Source organism: Lontra canadensis, unplaced genomic scaffold (assembly GCF_010015895.1).
Source record: "Lontra canadensis isolate GAN:19392208 unplaced genomic scaffold, GSC_riverotter_1.0 scaffold45, whole genome shotgun sequence".
NCBI lineage: Eukaryota > Metazoa > Chordata > Mammalia > Carnivora > Mustelidae > Lontra > Lontra canadensis.
The window spans coordinates 5653589-5678186 of NW_022631039.1; the positions used below are offsets into that span (position 1 = coordinate 5653589).

Genomic DNA, 24598 nt, shown 5'->3' on the forward strand with positions numbered 1-24598 from the left:
CGCTCTGCGGCCCACGTGGTGCGGCGGCGCGTCCGCGGGGCGCCTGGCCTCGCGCCCCCGCCCATTGTGTGCTGGCCCCGGGGCTTCACCCGCAGCCGCCCGCTGCCCCCGCCCCGCCCCGCCCGTGCAGGCCGGCCGGACCTGTCCCGGGAAGCTCGGGTGGCCGGCTCGGCGCGCTCCCACGGCCCCTCGGGCGGCTGGCCCGGGACCCTGCGCCCGGCGCGCTGCGCTGCCGGCTGCCCTTCAGCATTCCGTACTCCAGACCCGACAGGCCCCGGAGGCCTGCTCCGCTTGGCCCCACTCCCGACGCCCTCTTCCTGGGCAGAGGGTCGCCCGCCTACACCAAAGTAAGGGCCGCCTCCTCCAGGGACCCCCCCCTCGCGTCCACGCCCCCAAGCTGGGCACTTGCTGAGAATGCACGGGGACGGAAGGCCGGGGAGAGGCGAGGATCCGAGCGTGGCAGGCGGTGGGGGTGCAGCTCGGGATCCCGCGTCCGGGGGTCCCCTGGCCGCTTCAGGGCGGGTGGCGGAGAGGAGAGCGGAGGTCGCCGAACAGAGCCGGCGCCTTGCGCATCCCGATCTTGCAGAGGTCATCGCGCCGGGAAAGAATTCAACACTGACTTGAATTTCATCTCGCCGTAGCGGAGAGTGGGAATGCAGCGAGAATTAATTACACCGGCTCTTCCCCGGGTTTCTCGGTGATACATTGTATCTAGACACGATTTAAAAGAACCTCGGGATTGTTGCGCTATATGCTCGGTGCTTTTCTACTTAGGCAGTTTTTGCTGCTTTATCCCGATGCTGGGATGGACAGAGCGGCTATGAAGTCTTTTTTTTTTTTTTGCTTTCATCTCTTTTTATCTCCAAGTGATAAAACCACTTTACCGAGCGGTAGACCCAGAGGTCCTTGGGCTCTGCCTCTTGCTAGCTGTGTGACTTTGAACAAGTTACTTAACCTCTTTACTGTCTCAATTTTATCATCTGTTCAAGGGGAGGGTATCGCCTACTTCCTAAGCGTTGTGTTGGGAGAATTCCTGGTGCACCATAATTTGTATGGAGCACACATCCATGTGCCTGGCCTCCTTAGGGCTATATGGCTGCTTCTGTCCCTGCAGAGTTTGAACTTGGACCCTCCTTCAACCTCTCTGCCCCATCACTCCATTACTCTTAAAACGTATGTAAATGCACTTCACTGAATGGAAACCTTATTATTTTTAATTTCCTTTCTCCCAGTTTTATTGAGACCTTAATATTTATTCTTAAATGGCCTTACACTTTTTATTGTAAAGTCTCCCACTGTGAAATCCTGGGGGACAGGAACCCATATTGGGTTTTCTGTCATCTCCCATAGGGTACTACATGATGAGGGGGAAGGGGGTAATTTATCATTAATGAAATAAAAAGACAGAAAACTTCTAGAAAGGCTGACGGCTGGGGCTCTCCCAGTACTGGGACCATCCAGGGCTCATCCCCTTAATTCAGACTTAATCCTCCCTTCTCTATCCAGCCAGCACCCAGGGCCAGTCTCAGGGCACACTATGACTAGCTAAAACCCTTTCTCTTTTCGGGTCTCCAGCACACAGCCTGCCTCCTGCCGGGGATCCAAAGGATGGAAACTAGCCCTAGAAAGTTCTAAAGCTCCTTCTGCAGAGTGCATATCCTAGCCTTTACAGTTCCTGGGAGTCCCCCCCCCACCCCCAACCCCTTGAGGCCCAACCAGAACATTTTCTCTGGGAACCTTTTGTGTAGTGAGAGGTGAGGCCTGCCCGTTGCATTTCAAACTGCTTGTGTTTAATTCTGGCCAAGCCACTCACTACTAGCGGTGTGACCTCAGGCAAATGTCAGTTCTTTGTGTATAAGACAGAATTAATAGTCATTGTGATAATCAGTTTTTAGTATTCGGCTGTTTTTTAAGTTCTGAAACATTGGTGTGATATTGTTACCGTACCTAAAACAACCCCAGTTTGAATCATTTTCATGTCACGATTACGGTCAGTGATTTGAATAGTCAGTTTCTGTGCATAGACACACGGATACTCTGCAAATGTGTACAGATCCTCTCCCTGTTCTCCGTAAGCATCTTTGTTGAGCTACAGTAGCGTTTCTGTTACAAGCGTGTTACTCTGGGTCGGAGACTTTCCAAACAAGTGAATCAGAGTATGAGAAAAGTGGAAATTGACTTGTGGAGTTCTCCTTCTAGGCACATGATGTTGTCTCTGTAACCAAAACTGTAGTCCCCTGGCACTAAAAGCGGGCAGACTTGGCAAAATAACTGGGTTGGGGGGTGGAAACCTGTTTAGAAAGATCTCAAATTTATCAGACAAAGGATGGGAATGTTTGGAGAAGAAGGATGCTTCAAGTCTGTCTCCTCCGTCTGGTCTGTTTGCCAGGGAGCAGCTACAGTGTTTCTTGGAAGACAAATCAGGGCGTACCGCTGTCTCCACTCCTGTCCTCCTGTCCTGAATAGGAGCCAGAGCCCCTTCTGTGGTCCGCTCCCCTCCCAGCCCCTCCCTGTGCCCCCTAGACCTCTCAGCGCAGCCTCACTGGTTTCTTTGGTCTGTACGTGTAATGCCCCAAACTTTGAGCCTCTGCACCTGCTGTTCCCCTAATACCCACAAGGCACCCACCTTCCCTTCCTTTAGGCTTCTGCTCAGGGAAGCCCTCCCTAGCCCCTCCACTTGAAATAGCAGCATGCCTCAGTTACCATCTCACCGAAGATACCATTTGTTGTTTTCGTATTTAAGGTCTGTCTGTCCTGAGAGCAGGGAGCTTGTGTTTTGTGCTTGCTGATAAAGTCTCACCACCTGCAGCAGGGCTCGTCTCATAGAGGATGCTCAATAAATACTGGTTGCTTCTACGGAGACAGGAATCTGATGAAAATCAGATTAAAAGCCTTTCTTCATCATCCAATTTCCTCCGGTCCGTCAACTTGGGTGGCATCGCAAAGAGCTTCTGCAGCCGCTGTGCCTCCATGGACCCAAAGACCCTGGGATTCGATGGTGGCACCACTCATGGGCTCTGTTAGGGTTATTTTTGACAATATTATTGAGATATAATTCATGTACTATACAATTCATCCATTAAGGTATACGATACAGTGGTTCACAGTATCACAGAATTGTACAACCATCAACACAATTTTTTTTTTTAAGATTTTATATTTATTTGAGAGAGCATGAGCAGGATTAGGGGCAGAGGGAGAAGAAGAGGGAGAAGCAGGCTCCTCGCTGAGCGGGGAGCCCAATATGGGGCTCAATTCCAGGACCCTGAGATCAGAACCTGAGCCGAAGGCAAACACTTAACCTACTGAGCCACCCTGGTGTCCTCAACAACACAATTTTAAAACATTTTCTTTCTTTCCTCCCTTCCTTTCTCCTCCCTTCCCTCTTTCCCTCCCGCCCCTCCCCTCTCTCCCTCCCTGCCTCCCTCTCTTTCTTTCCTCTTTTTTTCCCCCAAAGATTTTATTATTTATTTGACAGAGAGAAACACAGCAAGAGAGGGAACACAAGCAGGGGGAGTGGGAGAGGGCGAAGCAGGCTTCTGTGAGCAGGGAGCCTGATGCTGGGCTCCAGCCTAGGACCCTGAGATCGTGACCTGATCCGAAGGCAGACACCCAACACCTAGGTGCTCTTCCCTCTTTTCTTGCTCCATAGCCAATGTGGAGCCCAACATGGGGCTTGAACTCCGGGTCCTGAGATCCAGACCTGAACTGAGATCAAGAGTAGGACACTTAGGGGCACCTGGGTGGCTCAGTGGGTTAAAGCCTCTGCCTTTGGCTCAGGTCATGATCCCAGGGTCATGGGACCAGCCTGGCATTGGGCTCTCTGCTGGGCGGGGAACCTGCTTCCTCCTCTCTCTCTCTGCCTGCTGCTCTGCCTACTTGTGATCTCTGTCTATCAAATTAAAAAAAACAAATCTTAAAAAAAAAAAGTAGGACACTTAACCCACTGAGCCACCCAGGTGCCCCAGAACATTTTCATTACTTGAAAGAATGGGCAGTGCTCCCCTTAGTCTTAACTTCCAAATCCCCACCTGCTCCCCAGAGCTGGGACCCAACCAGTCTACCTTTTATCTTTACAGGTTTGCGCCCTATGGACATTCCGTGTAAAAGGAGTCCTAGAATATGTGGTCCTTTGGGACTGCCTTCTCACTCAGCATGATGTTTTCAGGGTTCCTCCAACCCGTGGCGTGTTATCAGTGTCTTGTTCTTTTTATTGCCGAATAAAAATCTCATTGTCTAAGTAGACCCCGTTTAATTTCTCCGTTCCTCAGCTGATGCACATTGGGGTTGTTTCCATTTTTGGCCACTTAGAAACAATGCTGCCATGAGCATTTGTGTACACATCTTTGTGTGGACACATTTTCCCTTCTTGTGGGTATGCACCTAGAAGTGGAAACGCTAGATCCTTTGGGAATTCTGTGTTTAACTCTTTGAGGAATTTCCAGACTGTTTTCCTAAGTGGCTGTGCCATCTTATGTTCCCACCAGCAGCGTGTAAGGGGTCCGGTGTCTCCCTGGCCTCTCTGACACTGGTTGTTAACTGCTTTTGGTTATAACCATCTCATGGATCTGAAGTGGTATCTCGTTGGGGTTTCGATGCTCATTTCCTGATGGCTGCGAACATCTTTGCATGTGCTTATTGGCTGTTTATAGATCTTATGTGGAGAAATGTGTATTCAGGTCCTTTGCCCATTTTTTTTAAAGATTTTATTTATTTATTTGTCACACAGAGAGCACAAGCAGGCAGAGTGGCAGGCAGAGGCAGAGAGAGAAGCAGGCCCCCCAATGGACAAGGAGCACGATGCGGGACTCGATCCCAGGACCCCGGGATCATGACCTGAGCTGAAGGCAGCGGCCCAACCAACTGAGCCACCCAGGCATCCCCTTTGCCCATTTTTAAATTGGGTTGTTTATCTTATTATTATTGAATTGTGAGATTATTTTATATAGTCTAGATACAAGACCTTACCACATAGGGTTTGCAGAATTATTCTCCCATTCTATGGGTTGTTGGGTTTTTTTCCACTTTTTTTAAATGGTGTCAATCTGAAGCATAAAAATTTTAAATTTTAATCCTGTCCAATTTATGTCTGTTTTATTAAACTGCTTTAAATGTCATGTCTAAGAAAGCACTGCCTAATCCAATCACAAAGATTCATGCCTGTGTTTTCTTCTGGAGTTTTATAGTTTCAGTTGTTGTTGTTGTTGTTTTTAAGATTTTATTTATTTATCTAACAAAGAGAGAGCGCGCGCACAAGCAGGTAGAGCAGCAGGCAGAGGGAGAGGGGGAAGCAGGCTCCCTGCAGAGCAAGGAGCTCATCCTGGGGCTCAATCCCAGGACTCTGAGATCATGACCTGAGCCAAAGGCAGGTGCGTAACCCATTGAGCTGCCCAGGCACCTCCACTAAAAAAGTAATTTGACTGTAAATATGTAAGTTTATTTGTGGACTCTCAAGTCTGTTTTCTTGGTCTATGAGTCTAGCCTTATACTAGCAACCTCACTGTCTTGATCCCTGTTGCTTTGCCGTGAGTTTTAAAGAAGTTTGGGCACCTGGGTGGCTCAGTGGGTTGGGCCTCTGCCTTCAGCTCAGGTCGTGATCCCGGAGTCCCGCATGGGTTCCCTGCTCAGCGGGGGGCCTGCTTCCCTCTCTCTCTGCCTGCCTCTCTGCCTACTTGTGGTCTCTTTCCCTCTGTCAAATAAATTTTAAAAATCTTAAAAAAAAAAATAAAGAAGTGTGAGTCGTCCAGTTCTGTTCCCCCCCCCCTTTTTTTTAAGATTGTTTTGGCTATTTGGGGTCTCTTGAGTTCCCACATGAATTTTCAGATCAATGCATCATTCTCTTGAGAGAAGTCAGCTAGGATTCCAGTAGGCATTGCATTCAGCCTGCAGATTGATTTGGGAAATCTTGGCCAGCTCAATTTTAAGTCCTCAGATCTGTGAACATGGTATGTCTTTCTGTTTATTTACGTTGCCATTAATTTCTTTCATCATTTTTTTTTAAAGATTTTATTTATTTGACAGACAGAGATCACAAGTAGGCAGAGAGGCAGGCAGAGAGAGGGGGAAGCAGGCTCCCTCCTGAGCCGAGACCCTGATGCGGGACTAAATCCCAGGACCCTGAGATCATGACCTGAGCTGAAGGCAAAGGCTTAACCCAACTGAGCCACCCAGGCGCCCCAGGTACGTTACATTTTTAAGGCATATTGCCTATTCCTTCTGAAACTAATGATGTACTATAAGTTGGCTTAATGAATTTAAATAAAAAAAAAAAGACATATTACCTATTCCATGTAAGATTTAAAATATACTATCCTGAATTGGTTCATAGTACAACGTCCTATTTCCTCCCCATAGTTTTTATTTCTGCACTGTCTCTTTTTATGTCTTTCACCTGAGGATTTATTAGGGTTTTAAAAGAACCAGTTTTGCGTTTGAGACCGATCTTTTCTTTGTTCTTGATTTTATTGTCTCTTTTATTCTTTTTTGGGATTTTTGTTTTGTCATCCCCTTCCCCCCACTTCCTGAGTTGACTGCCCAGCTCACTGACTTTTGGTCTTTATTTCTAACATACGTATTTAAGGTTATAAATTTTGCCCTAAGTATTCCGGTAGCCATATCCTCCCAGTTTTGTTATATGGTGTTTTCCTTTCTTCTTTGACTAGTAAATACTGAGAAGTGTATTTTTAAGTTTTGAATGCCTGGGGATTTGCTCATGTTTTGTCTCACTGATTTTTCACTATATTGTAATGTAGCCAGAGAATATGATATGCATGATGGTAATTTTGGGGTATTTATTAAGACTTGTGGTCAGTTGGGGGTGGTTTTGGGGTGTCAGCTATCCTCCGCTTGCCTTCTGCTCCCTTATCATTATGGTCAGATAATCAACATTTTAACCTCCTCTGGTAGCTTTAAACTTCTTTTTTTCCATTTTTGCTTCTATTCTGTGCATTCATTGTGATGGTTTCTAAATGAAGACTTACCATTTCTAAGCATGGGTAGGGTTTGCACTTCTTGAATCTTTAAACTAGTACCTTTTGTCAGTTTTGAACATGTAGACTTTGTTATGTCTTTAAACCTTGCCCTTCCCCTGTTCTTTCTTTCTCCTTGGAGGATCCTCCTAGAGCTGTGTTCACTTCTGTTATTCTCTCTTTGATGCCTTCTAACTTCCCCTCATTTTAGCTCTCTCTGCATTCTGGGCATAGAAAATCTGTTCTGCAGACACGTCTCCCAGCTTGCTAGTTTTGAGTTTAGCTATTTTTCTTTAAAGATTTTATTTATTTATTTGACAGACAGAGATCATAGGCAGGCAGAGAGAGAGGGGGAAGCAGGTTTCCCTCCGAGCAGAGAGCCCGATGCAGGACTCTATCCCAGGACCCTGGGATCATGACCTGAGCCGAAGGCAGAGGCTCAACCCACTGAGCCACCCAGGTGCCCCAGAAGGCAGAGGCTTTAACCCAGTGAGCCACACAGATGCCCTGGGATTTGACATTTCTTAGTGTGTGCTCATCCTTAGGGTAACTGGTTCTTAATGATCCTTGCCTCCAATAAAATGTGTTGTGGCCTGGAGAGAATGGAGCATGGCTTCCTTCACTTATGCCCCGGGAGTATCACCAGACTAGGCCCAGTATTTATGTCAGTGTTTAGCCTGGGACTTTCTGGACCGTCTGACTCTGGTACATTGACATCTCAAACCACGTGATGCTGGGCTGGGAGTTTTGGATTCTCGGGCTGAAACAGACAAAGCGTGCTTGTCACCTCCCTGTAGATGGGCACATTTTCTCAACGTCCCCTGTTCACTTCTCAGAGGTCTCAGGACCCCCTCTGGCCTTGGGTGTGTCCCAGGGCTGACTCCTATCCCCACCTGGGCTCTAGGGCCAAGCCCCTGCCGCCCACCCTTTTCTCAGCACAGGGCAGAAGCAGAATGAGCTCATTAACTATCAGCTGCTGGGGACAGGGCCCTCTTGTTTCCGGGGATTTCTCTTTCTTTTGTGCCATCGCAGCTGTGCATTTGAAATAGTTTCTGTCTCACTGACCATTTCAAGGAGTCGGTGATGAGAAAAATTCCAGGTCGCTTTGGTATGCAAAATCAGAAACACCTGAGGGCGTCTTCACTGAGCACTTGTGGCTGTGTCTGCCTACTGTGGCTGTGGAACTGGTATTTAATTTTCATTAATGGACACTGAAGTCTAAGTAGTGACAGGTAGCTAGTGGCTCCCGTACTGGGCAGCATAGTCTTAAGAAGAAAAGAGGTGCTCCCCACGGGCCCAGGGGCTGGGCAGGCTCAGGCCAGATGAATCCCAGGGTGTGGACAGCCTGCATTCCAGCCTTGGTCCCCGGCTCTGACCATCTTGATGGAGCTCAAGTGGCAATCGTGTGGGTTGGCCTAGATTCCATTCTGTGAATTTGGACCAGCAAGTGCTGATGAATGGGCCTGTCTGCCTGGAAGACAGGCCCGAGGGGGTGCCCCAGGGGTCTGTATTAGGCCCCATCTGTTTATCTGTTGAGGGCGGTTTCCTTAAGTGACAGTCAGGACCCCAGTGGGGACCCTTTTGTCCCTTGAAGCCTTGGCTTGCTTTCTTCACCATCCCCCACCCCTTCTGTCCTAAGCCCTTTCTGACCCTCAGGCTTTCCCTGAACGGCTCCTCCCCTGCCAGGGCTGCCCACCCAAAGGGCTTGAGCTCCCCAGAGGACCTCAGTGACAGCCTCGCCTTACACGGCTCAGGATCCCATAGACACATCCTGCTTTCCCCAGCCTGGGTGTCTGTACCTGTGCCATTCCTCCTTCCTAGGTGTCCCTCTGTCACCACCACCCCCCCTCCCCGACTTTCTCAATGGGCGCATTTTCATTCTTATTTTTTTTAAGATTTTTTTTTTTTTGAGAGAGAGCACAAGGAGGGGGAGCAGCAGAGGGACAGGAAGAAGCAGGCTTGCCGCTGAGCAGGGAGCCCGATGTGGGCTCCAGCCCAGGACCCTGGGATCATGACCTGAGCTGAAGGCAGATGCTCAACTGACTGAGCCACCCAGGCGCCCCCCATTCTCTTTCAAAACTGATCTCAAATTTCTGTACTCCCCAAACTCTCCTGATACCCATACTCTTCTGATAGGTAAGTGTGTGTGTAGATCTGTACATGTTCAAGTACATAAAACATTCATGGAAGGACATTTTATGTGCACAATGGACAAAATTCACACCTCACCCCTGAGTAGACAGCGAGGTTCGTCTCCCCCACACCCTGGGTTCCAGGCCGCCCACTTCCCCTTTGCCAGGGCAACTGCTGTCCCTCAATGCCAGGAACACCCTTCCTTCAAGAAGGACCTCAGGATTTCTTTTGCTTTTTTTTTGTTTTTTTTTTAAGATTTTATTTATTTATTTGACAGACAGAGATCACAAGCAGGCAGAGAGGCAGGCAGAGAGAGAGGGGGAAGCAAGCTCCCTGCTGAGCAGAGAGCCCGATGTGGGGCTCGATCCCAGGACCCTGGGATCATGACCTGAGCCGAAGGCAGAGGCTTTAACCCACTGAGCCACCCAGGCACCCCTCGGGATTTCTTTTGACCGGTCGATGGACAGCGAGTGCCTGGAGGCCGGGGCTGACCTTGTCCATGCTCTGCAGGCTCTTTGGGCGCAGGAAGGCACTTATGCCTGGGCAAACCACGGCCATCTGCAGACAAGGCTGCGGGGCAGTAAAAGCAAGAATAATGGAGCCTTAATGGGGGTCTGTGAGCCCCTAAGAGAAGAATGGACCACAGTACTACTGTAAAACCCTCCCGCCCCAAGCTTCGAAATCAAAGGCACAAGATGGGAGCTGGAGCCTGGTCCCCGGGCATCACAGACAGTAGCCTCCGTTCCTACCACCTCCCTGCACAGAAGTGACATGGCTCAGTGCAGGTGTTTCTGGCTGGGATGCTCCCACCTCCTCTGGCCTACCTTGGGAAATTCGACTCCCTTAGCAAGGTGTCAGGGAGACCCAGCTCCCTGGGGAAGGCAAGGACCCAGGGGAGGCAGGTGGGAGAGGGGGAGCCCCGCAGAAGCCCTCAGCTTGGAAATCAAGTGCCAACTTCGCCTTCCCAAGAATATTCTGACTGTCCGATCAAAGAAGATTTCGATTCGAGGGCAGCACGTTTCTGGGCGCCAGGCCAGGGAAGGACACTGATGCTCTGGCCGAGTCCCTCCAACAGCCGTGCAGCGTTGACCTAATGGAGAACCGAGTGGAAAAGGCCGTGGAACACCGTCCGCTCCTCAGCAAGTAGGTGTTGGACAATTACTTGAAAGGCGGACCGTTTCCATATCCAGGGGCATGGGGGTGAATTTTGCTTTTGTTCCTCTTGGGACTGGCTCAGAGAAGAGCAAGCGGAGGGGTGGTACATGCAGAATTGGGCAGGCTCGTGCAAAAGCTGCCCCGCTCGGAGCACCGCCAAAAGTGGTTTTTATCCTAAATTTGTTTTTCTAGCACAGAGTGGAGGCCAGAGGGAAGGGAGAGGTGGCAGGCTATTAAAGGGCGGGGTCCTGAGGGGTACGGGACAATGGTGAGGTTCCACGGGGATAGCGACTGAAGCAGCAAGTCAGGTGAGGGGTGATGAGGGACCAGGTCAGGGTGGAGCCCCTCCCTGGATCTCAGTGTAGTGACCTTGTCGCCGCCAAAGAGGTTTATCTGAGGTGCGATTCTTACTAACTGGAAGCCCTCCCCGGAGACCTCAGCGGCCCTTGTCGGGGGGGAGACACTGGGCTCCCTGAGTCCCCTGGCCCAGGTGCTGGATGGCCAGTTGTGTTGTAGAAGCCAGGGAGCTTGGCGATCCTGGGGCCACAGGTGTCACCGTGCTGGTTGGAAGTCACCATAGGGTCCTGCCTTCCCGAGCAGCCCCATCCCCAGCCTGTCCCCCATACTAAGTCCTCCTCTGGTGCTGGACACTCCCAAGTCCTTACTCACCTCTGTGCCTTTGCCTGTGCTGTTCCCGCTTCCCAGAATGCTCCTCCTTCTCTGTCCCTGTTGCTCCCACGTGCCCACCAGATACCCACCTACCCCTTTTCTATGCTGCGTGCATACGCTGCCTCCTCCAGGGAGCCCCTCACAGCCCTGATTCCAAATCATCACGGTCTCTTGGCATGTCCGCCTCCCCGACTGTGCTGTGGGTCGTCCAGACTAAGGGCCCCATGGGGTTCATTTCTATCCCATCCACCCCCCAGAGCGCAGGCAATGGGTGGGCCTCTCATGCGTGCTGAAGAAATGAATTTTCTAAAAACCTGGTAGCATTGCATGACGCGTGGCTCTAGACTGAGCTGATGTGGAATTTGCGCGCACCTGGAAAGTCGTTCTGCGAGGGGGGAAGGCAAATGCCACCTGTTGTTAAGGTAAGGTCAGCAGACGTCTACGGGCGCTGCTCTGCCAGCATTGTGGTTTCTCATGCTCGCGCCCATCCATCCCCCGTCAGCGAGGACATAGGATCCACGCCTGGGCAGGCATGGTACCCAGCTACCTGGGGACAGCAATCCATCTGAATGGCGTGCGTGCGAGCCAGCAGTCCATCAGTTGCATTCCTTGTGACCGATGCCCGTTTGCAGGGAGCCAAACCCTCCCTTGCTGGGGTTGCTCTGCGGGAACGGCTTGGTGAGCCACTGGATTTGATTTGTGCTTTGCTCCGTTTTTCTGAGGCCAGTCTGAGTTGGTTTCCATCGCTAGAAACCACAAAAGCTGGACTAAATGAAGGTCAAATCAAGGCAAGTGCGTGCTTCTGGGCAGAGAGCTATATCAGCCGTGAGCAGTGCCAGTGTTAGAGGTAGAGAAATTAAATGCTGCTCATTCCCAGTGCGGTGAGAGGTCTGGAGACCTCGTCCTCTATGTAAAAGGAGCAAGACCTGGGGACTTTCAGCCAGGAGAGGGGAAGCTCCCCTGGCTACAGAGAGGTATGCTGAGAGGACCGGACTTGGTTAATAGCCGAAAGATACAAGAGGGTCTTAACGACTGGACAGTGACCACAGCTGTCTGACAGTGGAGGTGCTGCCATGTTAGATAGTGAGATGCCCGTCACTGGAGGTATTCCAACAGAGATGGAATAGGAATCAAGAATACTGGGGGGGGGGCGCCTGGGTTGCTCAGTAGTTAAGCATCTGCCTTCCGTTCAGGTCGTGATCCCAGGGTCCTGGGATGGAGCCCTGCATCGGGCTTCTTGCCCAGTGGAGAGCCTGCTCTTCCCCTTGCTTGTGCTCTCCCTCTCTCTCTGTCTGACAAATAAATAAATAAAATCTTTAGAAAAAGGGAGAAAAGGATTGGTGGGGGCCATGTTTCAGAGTAACAGAGAATGGAAAGACCCAGCAGGCAAAGTAGCCCCAGAGCTTTGACTGGTTCCTTATGTGACCAACAAGACAAAACAGCCATAAAATACTTTTCTGAGACAACTGGGGAAACTTTAACTAGGGACTAGATACCAGATAATACTGGGAGTTACCGTTAATTCTCTCGAGTCTGATAATGGGATTGTAGGTTTGCTTTTTTAAAGATTTTATTTATTTATTTAACAGATAGAGACCACAAGTAGGCAGAGAGGCAGGCGGGGCGGTGGGTGGGGGAGCAGGTTCCCTGCTGAGCAGAGAGCCCGATGCGGGGCTCCATCTCAGGACCCTGGGATCATGACCTGAGCTGAAGGCAGATGCTTAACTATTGAGCAACCCAGGCGCCCAGGCAGAGGCTTTAACCCACGGAGCCACCCAGGTGCCCCAAGATTTTATTTTACTTTTTTTTAAGTAATCTCCACACCCAACATGGGGCTTAAACTCACAACCCCAAGATCAAGAGTCACATGCTCTACAGACTGAGCCAGCCAGGTGGCCCAGAGTTATGGTTTTTTGGTTTTTTCTGTGTGTGTTTTGAAGATTTTATTTATTTATTTGACGGAGAGCACAGCAGGAGGAGCGGCGGGCTCCCCACTGAGCAGGGAGCCCGAGACAGCGTTCCAATACCCTGAGTGTATTCCCTGTGGCATACAGTCATTTGTAAACTAAGGAGAACCAAAAGCTTAGTTGATAATCAAAATGGCTCGGGGACAACGGGGAGGGCTTGGGATTTCTGGGATCTGGGAAGGTTTCAGAAGTACTGGGGTGAGGCCAGAGAGGGGGCCTGGGTGGAATGAGGAAGGGCCTTGAGTGCCAGGTTAAGGAGGCTGATTTTGTCTGCAGGGGCCTGGAAGCCATGGCACGGCTGGGCATGTCAGTGTAAGCAGTGAGGGTGTTGATGGGCTGGAGAAGGGAGCCTTGGTCTCAAGTGCCTTGAGGGGCCAAGAAGCCTGGGTGGGGTCTGGGACCATCAGAGGAGATAGGAGTCCCCTTTGTAGGGAACAGCTGCCCCTTGGGGAGCGCCAATCGTCCCTCCAAGGGGGCAAAATGCACGTGGGTCCAGAGAACTTCTCGAGAGCATCTGGGATTCTTTCTTTGTACGAGAATCGTCTAGTTTGTAGCGGCTCATTTAAAAGCAGAAACAAGGGGCACTTGGGTGGCTCAGTGGGTTAAGCCTCTGCCTTCAGCTCAGGTCATGATCTCAGGGTCCTGGGATTGAGCCCTGCATCGGGCTCTCTGCTCAGCGGGGAGCCTGCTTCACCCCCTCTCTCTGCCTGCATCTCTGTGATCTCTCTGTGTCAAATAAATGAATAAAATCTTAAAAAAAAATAAAAGCAAAACCCTATTGGAAGCAAAGCCAGATTGAAGCCGTGGTCAGGTTCTGGGGCCACCATCCCTGGGGGAGTGAGGAGGTGTGATAGTCCAGGGGAGGGGGGTGCTGGGACCTCAGGTGGTGATGGGGAGGCCTGATGGCATAGGCATCTGGAGGCGGCCTCCAGCCAGGAGACTTGGTGACTAAGCAGATTCGGGAAGGGGAGGGTGGAGTCCCCGTGTCTGCGTGGGCCACGGATGGGCGGGGAGGATACTCCGGAGGCGGAATCACAGGAGGAGGTCAGGAAGGGGAAGTGGTGTCCTGGCAGGAGACCTGGAGAGTGAGACTGAGGCCCTGGGGAGGGCGGCCCTCCCAGAGGAGGAGCCTTCAGAGAGAGTATGAGGATCCGGAAAGAGTCTGAGCAGCTAGGGACAGGATGGGGGAGGCGGGAGGGCGTGGAGAAGGACAGCCAGGCCTTTAAGGCACAGCAGAGGCCATGGCCTTCTGACAGTCATTCAAGGTGTTCCTAATCCTTCTCAATCTGTGCCACACCCTCAACAGATAAACAGGTGGGGCCTAATAGAGGTCCTTGGGGCACCACCTGGGCCTCCTGTCCTCCAGGCAGACTGACCCATTCATCAGGCACTTGCTGTTCCAAATCCACAGAATGGAATCTAGGCCAACCCACACGATTGCCACTTGAGCTCCGTCAAGATGGTCAGAGACGGGGACCAAGGCTGGAATGCAGGCTGTCCACACCCTGGGATTCATCTGGCCTGAGCCTGCCCAGCCCATGGGGCTGTGGGGAGCCGCTTCTTCCTGTTTTAGGGGAAGGGAAAATGGCCTTTTACTTAGCAGTTACTATGTGCTGGGCGGTCAGGTACTACCTGGTTTGATGGTGTATCAGATCAGACCTGCACCATGGGCCTTATGCTGGCCGCAAGGTGTCGGCCCAAGTGTCGGGCATTCATTCATTCAACACACACTCATCCGGTATCTCCTGTGGGCCAGTAAACTGCACTGGGCGTTGGGGATACAAAGATCTAAGACGCTGGGAATTGAATCCAGAATCCTGTGTGTTGCTTTCAAATTACACAGGAACGATCTCCACCTCCACCCTATTTCTGGCTCCAGCTCGCCCCAGATTTTGGCATATTCCCTAGCAGGCTGTATCAGAATTTTGGCAGGCCAAGAGGGGCTACGAAGCTTGTTCTCCCGAAAATCCTCCCCATATGTCTCTTGATTTGGCAGGCTCAGATAACCAGAGAACTCCGCTAGTGAAACTCTTTGAAAGGTTTCATGAAATTTTGAAAATTTTATTTTAAATGCACAGCTGAGCTCCCAGGACAGAGAAATCCCAGGAGTCTAGGAACAAAGAGGGGACTAAACATGGTAGATGAAAGCCAGTGGGTTGATAATTTTGATAATTGCCTTAGGTGTCTGTGAAGGTCAATAACCAGGAGAGCCCCGAGAGGAGACCCTGCACTAGGGTTGCTAGGAAAAAAGTACAGGATGCCCATTTGTGTGTGTGTGTGTGTAGAGATAGATACATGCATCACATACACAAACACACATGTACATAAGTTTTTTTTTTTTTTTTTGCTATGGCAGCCTGGACCCACTTAAAATGGAAATTGTAGGGGCTCCTGGGTGGTTCAGTTGGTTGAGTGTCAAAATAATATGAAATCAGGGGCACCTGGGTGGCTCAGTGGATTAAAGCCTCTGCCTTCAGCTCAGGTCATGATCTCAGGGTCCTGGGATCGAGCCCCACATTGGGCTCTCTGCTCGCAGGGAACCTGCTTCCTCCTCTCTCTCTCTGCCTGCCTCTCTGCCTACTTGTGATCTCTGTCTGTCAAATAAATAAGTAAAATCTTTAAAAAAATTTAAAAAAAAAGATTAAAAAAATACAAAATCAGAGAGGGAGAAATTTTTAAGAGACTCTTAGCTCTAGGAAACAAACCGAAGGTTGTGGAAAGGGAGGTGGGTGGAGGGATGGGCCCTGAGGAGGTCACGTGATGTGATAAGCACTGGGCATTGTATGCAACTGGCGAGTCACTGACCTCTACCTCCAAAACGAATGATACACTATATGTTAATTAATTGACTTTAAATAAAAAATTAAAAAAAAGAAATGTCAGAGCGTTGAGGGGATAATTTTCCACATGTGATACTCAGAGGAACAACAATTAGGACAATCAGAGCCCCCCGCCCCAATCTTGAGATTATACAACAACAGGAAAGGGAGCATAAAATTCAATATGTTATGATTAGAGACATCAAATAGGAAACCCAAACCCTAAGAAAAACACCATAAACACCCCCCCCCATTTGACAAAGAACCAGAGTTTCTAACAATGAAAAGTGTAGTCGTTGAAGCAGATCACAGATCACATCCTGCAGAAGAGAGGATGGGTGAGCTATGAGAAGATTTCAAGGACTGTAGAGAGCTGAAATGATGAAAGAAATACGAAAAAGACGTTAGGAGATGCAGACAACGGGATCAGAATATTCAGCGTCTAATAGAATTTCCAGAAAGAGTATGATTCGCAGAATGAGGCAGAGGTAACATCTGAAGATTGAATGACTAAAGAGTTTTCTGCAACTGTTGGGTCCTGATTTCTCGAGAAACGAGGAAACGCTGTGAATCCTGAACACGGTGAAAGATGGTGCGTGTAGATTTCTGCAGTAGAAATATGCAGAAGAACAAAATGTATAAAAAAAGATTTTCTCTCCCACAGATCCTTTCTGAAAGAATTGTTAACTGTGTACTTGAGGAAGAAGAAACTTCTGTTTGGAGAATCATAAGAAAGGAATGAGGGACAAGGAGGGCAAGTGACCCAGGCAAGACCCTGGTGAAGGTCTTGGCTCAAAAAAGCAATAGGAAAAACTGGCAAAATTATCAAAAACAATCATTTCGGGACCCTGGAAGTTAACAAAGGCAGACAGCAATTTGGAAGGCATTTATTCGACAAAAACTCGAGAGTCTCATTAATAACGGTGGCATCTGTGACTTTTTATCTCCAGGTGACTCCCATTTCTCACCCCCCGCCCCCAGAGGCCAGGACATGGTGGCCATGAAAACTGGCAGCCTCACTTCCTCTGGAGGGGCTGACCTGATTTGGAGCTCTGCAGAAACAACTAACTCATGGTGAGAGGCAGTGTTGAAAATAATATCAATTAGTGGCAAGCAAATGGGGGAGGGCCAATGTCATGGCCGCCTAAGGCTTCAGCGCCGTTTGGGGCAAGCAAGCGACTTGCCGCAATTTTGAGAAGGAGATCCAGGGCAGAAGATAGCCACAGGGGAATACGGAGGGCGCCAGCATATAATCCAGAGTCACATGATCAACTGACTGAGCCACCCAGGCGCCCCGAGACAGATCTCATTGAATCTGTCCCACAGAGGACATTCTAGCTCGCATTTGGGAAAAACGAGGCTCAGAGAGGTAAAGTAACTTGCTCTAGGTCACACAGCTAACACACGGCAGGGCTGATACACGGACTCTGGTGTGTGGGACACGCAGAGAAACAGGAGAGTAGCCCGAACCCAGAAGAAAAGCCAGGAACCGTCGGAGAGGGCCCAGATGCTGGACTTCGTAGACAAAGATTTTAAGTCAGCTTTACAACTATGTTCAAAGAACTAAAGGAACACGTGTTTAAAGAATGAAAGGAAGTAGGAGTGTCACTCATCACGCAGAGAATATAAAAAAAAGATACTGATTTTGGTTTTTCAGAACTGCAAGACAGACGCTTAATTGACTGATGTTATTTATTTATTTAGTATTTCATTGCATTTTTTTTTTGTCTTTAAGTTTATGTTTTTCTTTAGTAATTTTTACACCCAACGTGGGGCTCAAACTCACAACCCCAAGATCAAGAGTCCGCGTGCTCTTCTCACTGAGCCAGCCAGGCGCCCCATGTGTGTTTTCTTTTAACTCAGGATGCACCTTTAATGATCAATTATATGTTATATTTGACTAGGTTAACGCAGCAATGACAAGTTAAAAGAAGGTAGGATACATTTCTCTTTATCCTGCTGCCTCCTGCCACCGTCTTGGCTTAGGTCACCACGGCGGTTCTCATGGATTATTATCAGAGTCTCCTACCTGATCTCCCTGCCTGAAATTTCACTCTTGGCCAGCTTCCAACACATTCCCCACTTGGTAGGCAGAGTGGTTTTAGTAACTGGCACATTTGCTCATGTCATCGTCCTGCTTAAAACCCTTCGGTTCAGGGCCCCTCGTGGCTCTCGGCACGCTCGGTTCCATATCCAGGCTCGGCGCCAAGTTTCTTAGGATGCAGATGTCCGTCTCGTCTCCTCTCTTCCCACTGGACAGAACGATCCCTGCTTTGGAGGATGAGTCCTGTTCTCTCCTGTCTCCGTCTTTGCCGCTCTCTCTGTAGGACCACCTCCCTCATTCATCTATACTCGTTTTAGGTTTCTTTTAGGTATTTCCTCTGCGGAATCCGGGTTAAGGGTTCCTCCTTTACTGGGCTGTGGTCCTCTGGGCTCATTACCCTAGAGCTGTTGACTCTGCCCATTGGTGGTCCCTTCCTTTCCTCCTTTTTTTTTTTTTTTCTTTTAGATTTTTATTTATTTATTTTGACACAGAGAGAGTGTGTGTGTGTCTGAGCAGGGGGAGGGGCATAGGGAGAAGGAGAAGGAGGGAGAATTTGAAGCAGGCTCTACACTGAGCACGGAGCCCCATGCAGGCTTAATCGTAGAACCTGGGGATCGTGACCTGAGCTGAAACCGAGTCAGGTGCTTAACTGACTGAGCCACCCAGGTCCCCCATGCCAGCCCCCCCCGCAATCTGTGCTATTCAGTAGGAGATGAAAATACACTTTTTTTTTAAGATTTTATTTATTTATTTGACAGAGAGAGAGAGAGAGAGAGAGATCGATCACGAGTAGGCAGAGAGGCAGGCAGAGAGAGGGAGAAGCAGGCTCCCTGCTGAGCAGGGAGCCAGATTCGAGGCTCTACCCCAAGACCCTGAGATCACGACCTGAGCTGAAGGCAGAGGCTTTAACCCACTGAGCCACCCAGGCGCCCCGAAAATACATTTTAAAGGGAGGAATTGTTTCTAGTTCACTGCCTTGTTCTTGAACGGTATTTTAAGTCTTCCGAAAATGACAACACAACAGCTTTAGGGATGACTTCTGTTAAACGTTGGAGGTATTACACAGAAGTGTAATACAAATGCTTCCAGAAAATAGAAAGATAAAAGGAAAGGGAACTGTACACACGGATTCTATGAGGTCAGTATAAGCTCAGTGCAAAACAAAGCAAAGACCACAGGACAAAGGCAGAGGACCATCTTCTTCTGAATTATGGGCATAGTAAAAAAAATCTCCACCAACAGAATCCAACTGCATGCATAAAAATGAGTACGTTAGAGCAAAACTAGGCTGTTCCAAGAATACAAGGTTTTTTTTTGTTTTTTTTTTTAAGAATGCAAGGCTTTTAACATTGAAAAAATACTAATCTAATTCATCACATCATGAGTTAAAAAGAAACACCAGGGGGCCCTGGCTGGCTCAGTGGGTGGAGCAAGCGACTCTTGGTCTCGGGGTAGTGAGTTGGAGCCGCATGTTAGGGGTAGGGATTGCTTACACATAAAATTAAAAACTAAAATTTTTAAAAATATTTTATTTATTTATTTGACAGACAGAGATCACAGGTAGGCAGAGAGGCAGGCAGAGAGAGAGGAGGAAGCAGGCTCCCCGCTGAGCAGAGAGCCTGATGCAGGGCTCGATCCCAGGACCCTGGGATCATGACCTGAGCTGAAGGCAGAAGCTTTAACCCATGGAGCCACCCAGGCACCCCAAAACTAAACTTTTAAAAAAGAAACACCACCTGAGCACCTCAATACATGAAACAAGAAATGTCCCACACTTTTTGAAATCTATTCATGCTATGAACTCCCAGGAAATAATAAATAGAAGGGAACTGCTTTAACCTGATAGAGTACTGAAAAACTTTAATAAATATAGTTTTTTAAAAAAGATTTTATTTATTTATGTGAGAGAGAGAATGAGAGAGAGAGAGAGAGCATGAGAGGGGAGAAGGTCAGAGGGAGACGCGGAGTCCTTGCTGACCAGGGAGCCCGAAGCGGGACTCAATCTCGGGATTCCATGATCATGACCTGAGCTAAAGACAGTCGCTTAACCCACTGAGCCACCCAGGCGCCCCAGTTTAAAGCCTTTTATGAGTGGTTTGGGCCAACCTGGGCAGGAATCAGCACATTTTATAGCTATGGAACTGCCGGGCTCTGTAAGCTCAGCAGTTAACAAGGTGTAATGAAATCTGAAAGAAGGAAATTGCATACATTTAAAAACCATAGTAATTTGTATAAAACAACCGGCTCTGTGGTAAACTGCTGGAAAGACTGATTTGATTTTATGCTTAAACGGTTGTTTTTGTAGTCGATACAATCACTGAAGTGATACAGGATTCCAACAATTGCAACCTAGTTTTGCTGTATTACAAAGAACCGAAAACAAGGATCGTATGCATTTGGCAAAATTTTGTCATTTGGAGAAGGAGTTGCCCTCTTTAGATTTATGCTTCCAAAAAGTCTCTCCGACGTAGAATGCTGTATCACAGGCTGGTTATGTTCCTTGAAAACCATTACTTACACTTCGCCGCACTCTAAGCTTCCACAGAGGAACAGTTGTTCCCATCTTTTAGCATTTTAGATTTGCCTAACTTTTACAAAATCGCCGTGTGTCAAAAATCACACTTCTGTAATTGCTAAAGCATGATATGTCAGATTATCTGAATGCAGTGGCGTTTTGAAGTAATCGTGGCCACGATGCCTTCTTTTTTTTTTTTTAAAGATTTTATTTATTTGACAGAGAGAGATCACAAGCAGGCAGAGAGGCAGACGGGGGGGGGGGGGGGGGGGGGGGGTGGGAAGCAGCCTCCCCACTGAGCAGAGAGCCTGATGCAGGGCCCGATCCTAGGACCCTGGGACCATGACCTGAGCTGCAGGCAGAGGTTTTAACCCACTGAGCCACTCAGGCGCCCCGAGTTTTGTCCATTTAAAAGATTGTCTTCGGGGGCACCTGAGTGGCTTAGTCTGGCTTTGGCTCAGGTCATGATATCAGGGTCCTGGAATCGAGCCCCACGTTGGGCTCTGCACTCAGTGAGGGATCTGCTTCTCCTTCTCCCTCTGCCCCTCCCCTGCTTGTGCTCTCTACCTCTGTCTCTCTCTCTCTCTCTCAAATAAATAAAATATAAAAAAAAACAAAGACTTCGGGGCTCCTGGGTGGCTCAGTTGGTTAAGTGACTGGCTTCGACTCAGGTCATGGTCATGGAGTTCCCAGGATCAAGCCCCGCATTGGGCTCAGCCTGCTTCCCACCCTGCTCATTCTCTCTCTTTCTCTTGAATCGAATCTTCAAAATAAAAAATCCTAAAACAAAATCTTAGTATAAAATATGTGCCATTGTCTTTCAGCTGCACAAATGCAGACACTGAGTGTTATGAAGTGGTTTCTGATAGAGTGGTAAATTGAGAGCATTCACAAAAGTATCATTTCTGCACTACTGCCTGGCTGTGAGAGTACGCGAATGTATGATTCTGTATAATTTGTTCAAATGAGTCTTTTTTTTTAAGATTTTATTTATTTGAGTCTTTTTTTTTTTAAAATATTTTATTTATTCATTTGACAGAGAGATACGGCGAGAGAGGGAACACAAGCAGAGGGAGTGGGAGAGGGAGAAGCAGGCTTCTTGCAGATTTGGGCGCCCGATGTAGGGCTCCATCCCAGGTTGCTGGGATCATGACCTGAGCCCAAGGCAGATGCTTAATGACTGAGCCACCCAGGCGCCCCTCAAATGAGTCTTTTTTTTTTTTTTAAGGTTTTTTTTAAAATTTCTTTATTTGACAGACAGAGATCACAAGTAGGCAGAGAGGCAGGCAGAGAGAGAGAGGAGGAAGCAGGCTCCCCGCCGAGCAGAGAGCCAGATGTGGGGCTCGATCCCAGGACCCTGGGATCATGACCTGAGCCAAAAGCAGAGGCTTAACGACTGAGCCCCACCCAGGAGCCCCAGCAGTGTTTTTTTTTTTTTTTTAAGATTTTATTTATATATTTGATAGACCGAGATCACAAGTAGGCAGAGAGACAGGCAGAGAGAGAGGAGGAAGCAGGCTCCCCACTGAGCAGAGAGCCCGACGCGGGGCTTGATCCCAGGACTCCGGGATCATGACCTCAGCTGAAGGCAGAGGCTTTAACCCACTGAGCCACCCAGGCGCCCCTAGCTGTGTTGTTTTAGATTCACATCAGCATGGGTTCCAGTTTCTCCACATCCTCTCCCACACTCATTTTCTTTCTTTTAAAAGATTATGGCCATCCTGGTGAGTGTGAAGTGGGTCTGGCTGCGTTTTTTCCAAGCATTGTTTGAATACTGGACTGCTAGTATATTCCCAGCGTTAAGCTGGGAGCATAAAGTTGGAGTATATTGTTTTTAGACGTTTCTCGATTCTATTTGCTGATACTTTGAAGATTTTTGCTTTTTCTATTCCTGAATGATATTGGTGTGAAATTGTTCTCTTCCTATACTGTATCTGATTTTGGTGTCAGGGCAATTCTGAGCTCCTAAGATGAATTCAAGAGTGCTCTCTTCTCTTCTATTTTCTGGAAGAACTTGTGTAGTTTTGGTGCCTTTCCTCCTTTAAATTTGCCAATGACCCCTTCGGGGCCTGAAGTTTTGTTTTTCTGAGCGTCTTGAACTATAAATTCAGTTCATTTGGTAAATAAATGAGTGGTCACATTTGCTGTTTCTTCTTTGGTGAGTTTTGATTGTGTCTTTTAAGCCATCCGTCCATCTCATCAATATTTAACACTTTTGGGGTGCCCAGGTGCCTCAGTGGGTTAAAGCCTCTGCCTTCGGCTCAGGTCATGATCCCAGGGTCCTGGGATCGAGCCCCACATCGGGCTCTTTGCTCCGCAGGGAGCCTGCTTCTCCCTCTGCCTGTCTGCCTCTCTGCCTACTTGTGATCTCTGTCAAATAAATAAATAATAAAATCTTTAAAAAAAATAACACTTCTGTGCATCAAAGGACACTATCAAGACTGTGATGAAAATGTTCTAAAATCAAACTGTGGTGATGGTCGCACAGCTCTGTGAAGACATCAGAAACAACTTTACGTTATAAGTCATTGACTTGCGTGTGAATTGTATCTCATTCTAAGTGTTAAAAAATCAATGATGACATCAGAACCGGTTTTGTTAGTGAGGACCACAGCTGCTCTGGGTATTTCCTTCGTTGCTTGCGTGTCCATGAGCTAACTGCCCCTCCCTTCCGTTATCTGATGTAAACGTATTGATGAAGATGGGGAACTTCGTGATTTAAGTTACACGGCACTCCAGGGGAATCCGAGGGGTGGATACGATATGGTGACTCCAGTGTGCTGTTTGTCCCTCCCTTTTAGGAAGAGAACATTGTGTCTGTGCACAAAGGATCCTCACTCCCTGATAGGGGGAAGCACGGTTTTAGAGTCAGTCATATGGAAATCCAGTACAGTAGAAACGTGTACGGGTGACAGCCAGCCAAAGGGTGGACTGTGCTGGTTACTGTTTCAGCCCCAGACCCACTCCATTCTCTGTGATGGGTTGCTGGACCACAGAAAACTACATTTCCCAGGCTTCCCTGGCATCTGGCTTCCTGTTAAGGTCCACCTGCTAGTAGGAGCCAGCTGGGGGAGAGCTGGAAGTGAAACCAGGGTCTTTCTTGAGCTCTCCCATGCTCGTCAGCCTCGGCAGGTTTCGGCCCCTGGAATGACTGTTTTTGCACCCACCTTCTTAGAAGTAGCAGCAACTGCTTCGAATCCAGCCAACACACATCAAAGATCCAAGAACTGCAGGGGCACCTGGATGGCTCAGTCGGTTAAGCATCTGCCTGTTGATTTCGGCTCAGGTCATGATCTCAGGGTCGTGAGATCGAGCCCCACATTAAGCTCCACGCTGAGTGTAGAGCCTGCTTAAGATTCTCTCTCCCTCTGCCCCTCCCCTGCTCTCTCTCTTTGAGAGAGAGAGAGAGCGAGCACACGTGCACACAAGCAGCAGGGAGGGACAGAGGGAGAAGCAGACTCCCTGCTGAGGAGGGAGCCTGCTGCGCCGGCTGGATCCCAGGATTCTGGGATTGTAACCCAAGCCGAAGGCAGATGCTTAACCGACTGAGCCACCCTGGTGCCCCTCAAAATAAGAACTCTAAAAATCCGAGCACTGGTCTCCCAGGGCTCCTCCCTCCAAGGTCCTAGCCAGCTTCCAAGACCCCCACTGATCCCCTCTGGTACAGTATTGGTGGCCTTTGTGTAGTCCGCTCCCACACGGAATCAGGGTGGCCCACGTGACCAGCAGAATATGGTGGAAGTAATGCTGTGACTTCTGAGACTGGGTCATAAAAGGCAGTGTCGCTTCTGCTCGGCTCTCTTGGGTTTCTCGAGGAGCCCTGTGGAGAGGCCTTGACAGGCACCGAGGCCTTGGGTCAGCAGTTGGCATCAGCTTGCCACCATGTGAGGAAGCCACAGGGGTCCTTGGGTGGGGACCCTCCAGCTCCCATCACGTCCTTAGAGGGCTGCAGCCCAGACAGTATGCGAGCACAACCTCAGGAGAGACCCCAGGCCTAAACCACCCACCCAAGTTGCTCCCAAATTCTTTTAAGCTGCTGAGTTTAAGGGGTGATTTGATACAGCAACAGCAGATAGCTAAAGTAACCCCTTCTTTTCCTAAATGCCCCTGCCAGGGTCACGGCAGCAGCTTCCCGAAGTCCCCTGTCTCTGGGTCATGCCAGTATCCACTTTTTACCCTGCCACGGTCTTTCAGCTGCTGCATGAACGATGCCTTCTACTAAAAGCCTCTACATGGGAAAGAGCTGGTGTGCTTTCCTGACTGGACCCCTTAAAGTTGTAGAAAGAACATTTCTTAGTCCGTGAAAGCAATACATTCCCTGGTATCTC

At 49.0% G+C, this 24598-nt stretch overlaps 1 long non-coding RNA gene across 1 annotated transcript; it reads left to right on the forward strand.

Annotated features, from left to right (window-relative positions):
• Window positions 1–139: 139 nt before the first annotated feature.
• LOC116876335 lies at window positions 140–4243 on the forward strand. The gene is made up of 2 exons (XR_004384376.1): window positions 140–347; window positions 4080–4243. It is a non-coding gene; the product is annotated as an uncharacterized LOC116876335 (long non-coding RNA).
• Window positions 4244–24598: the final 20355 nt, after the last annotated feature.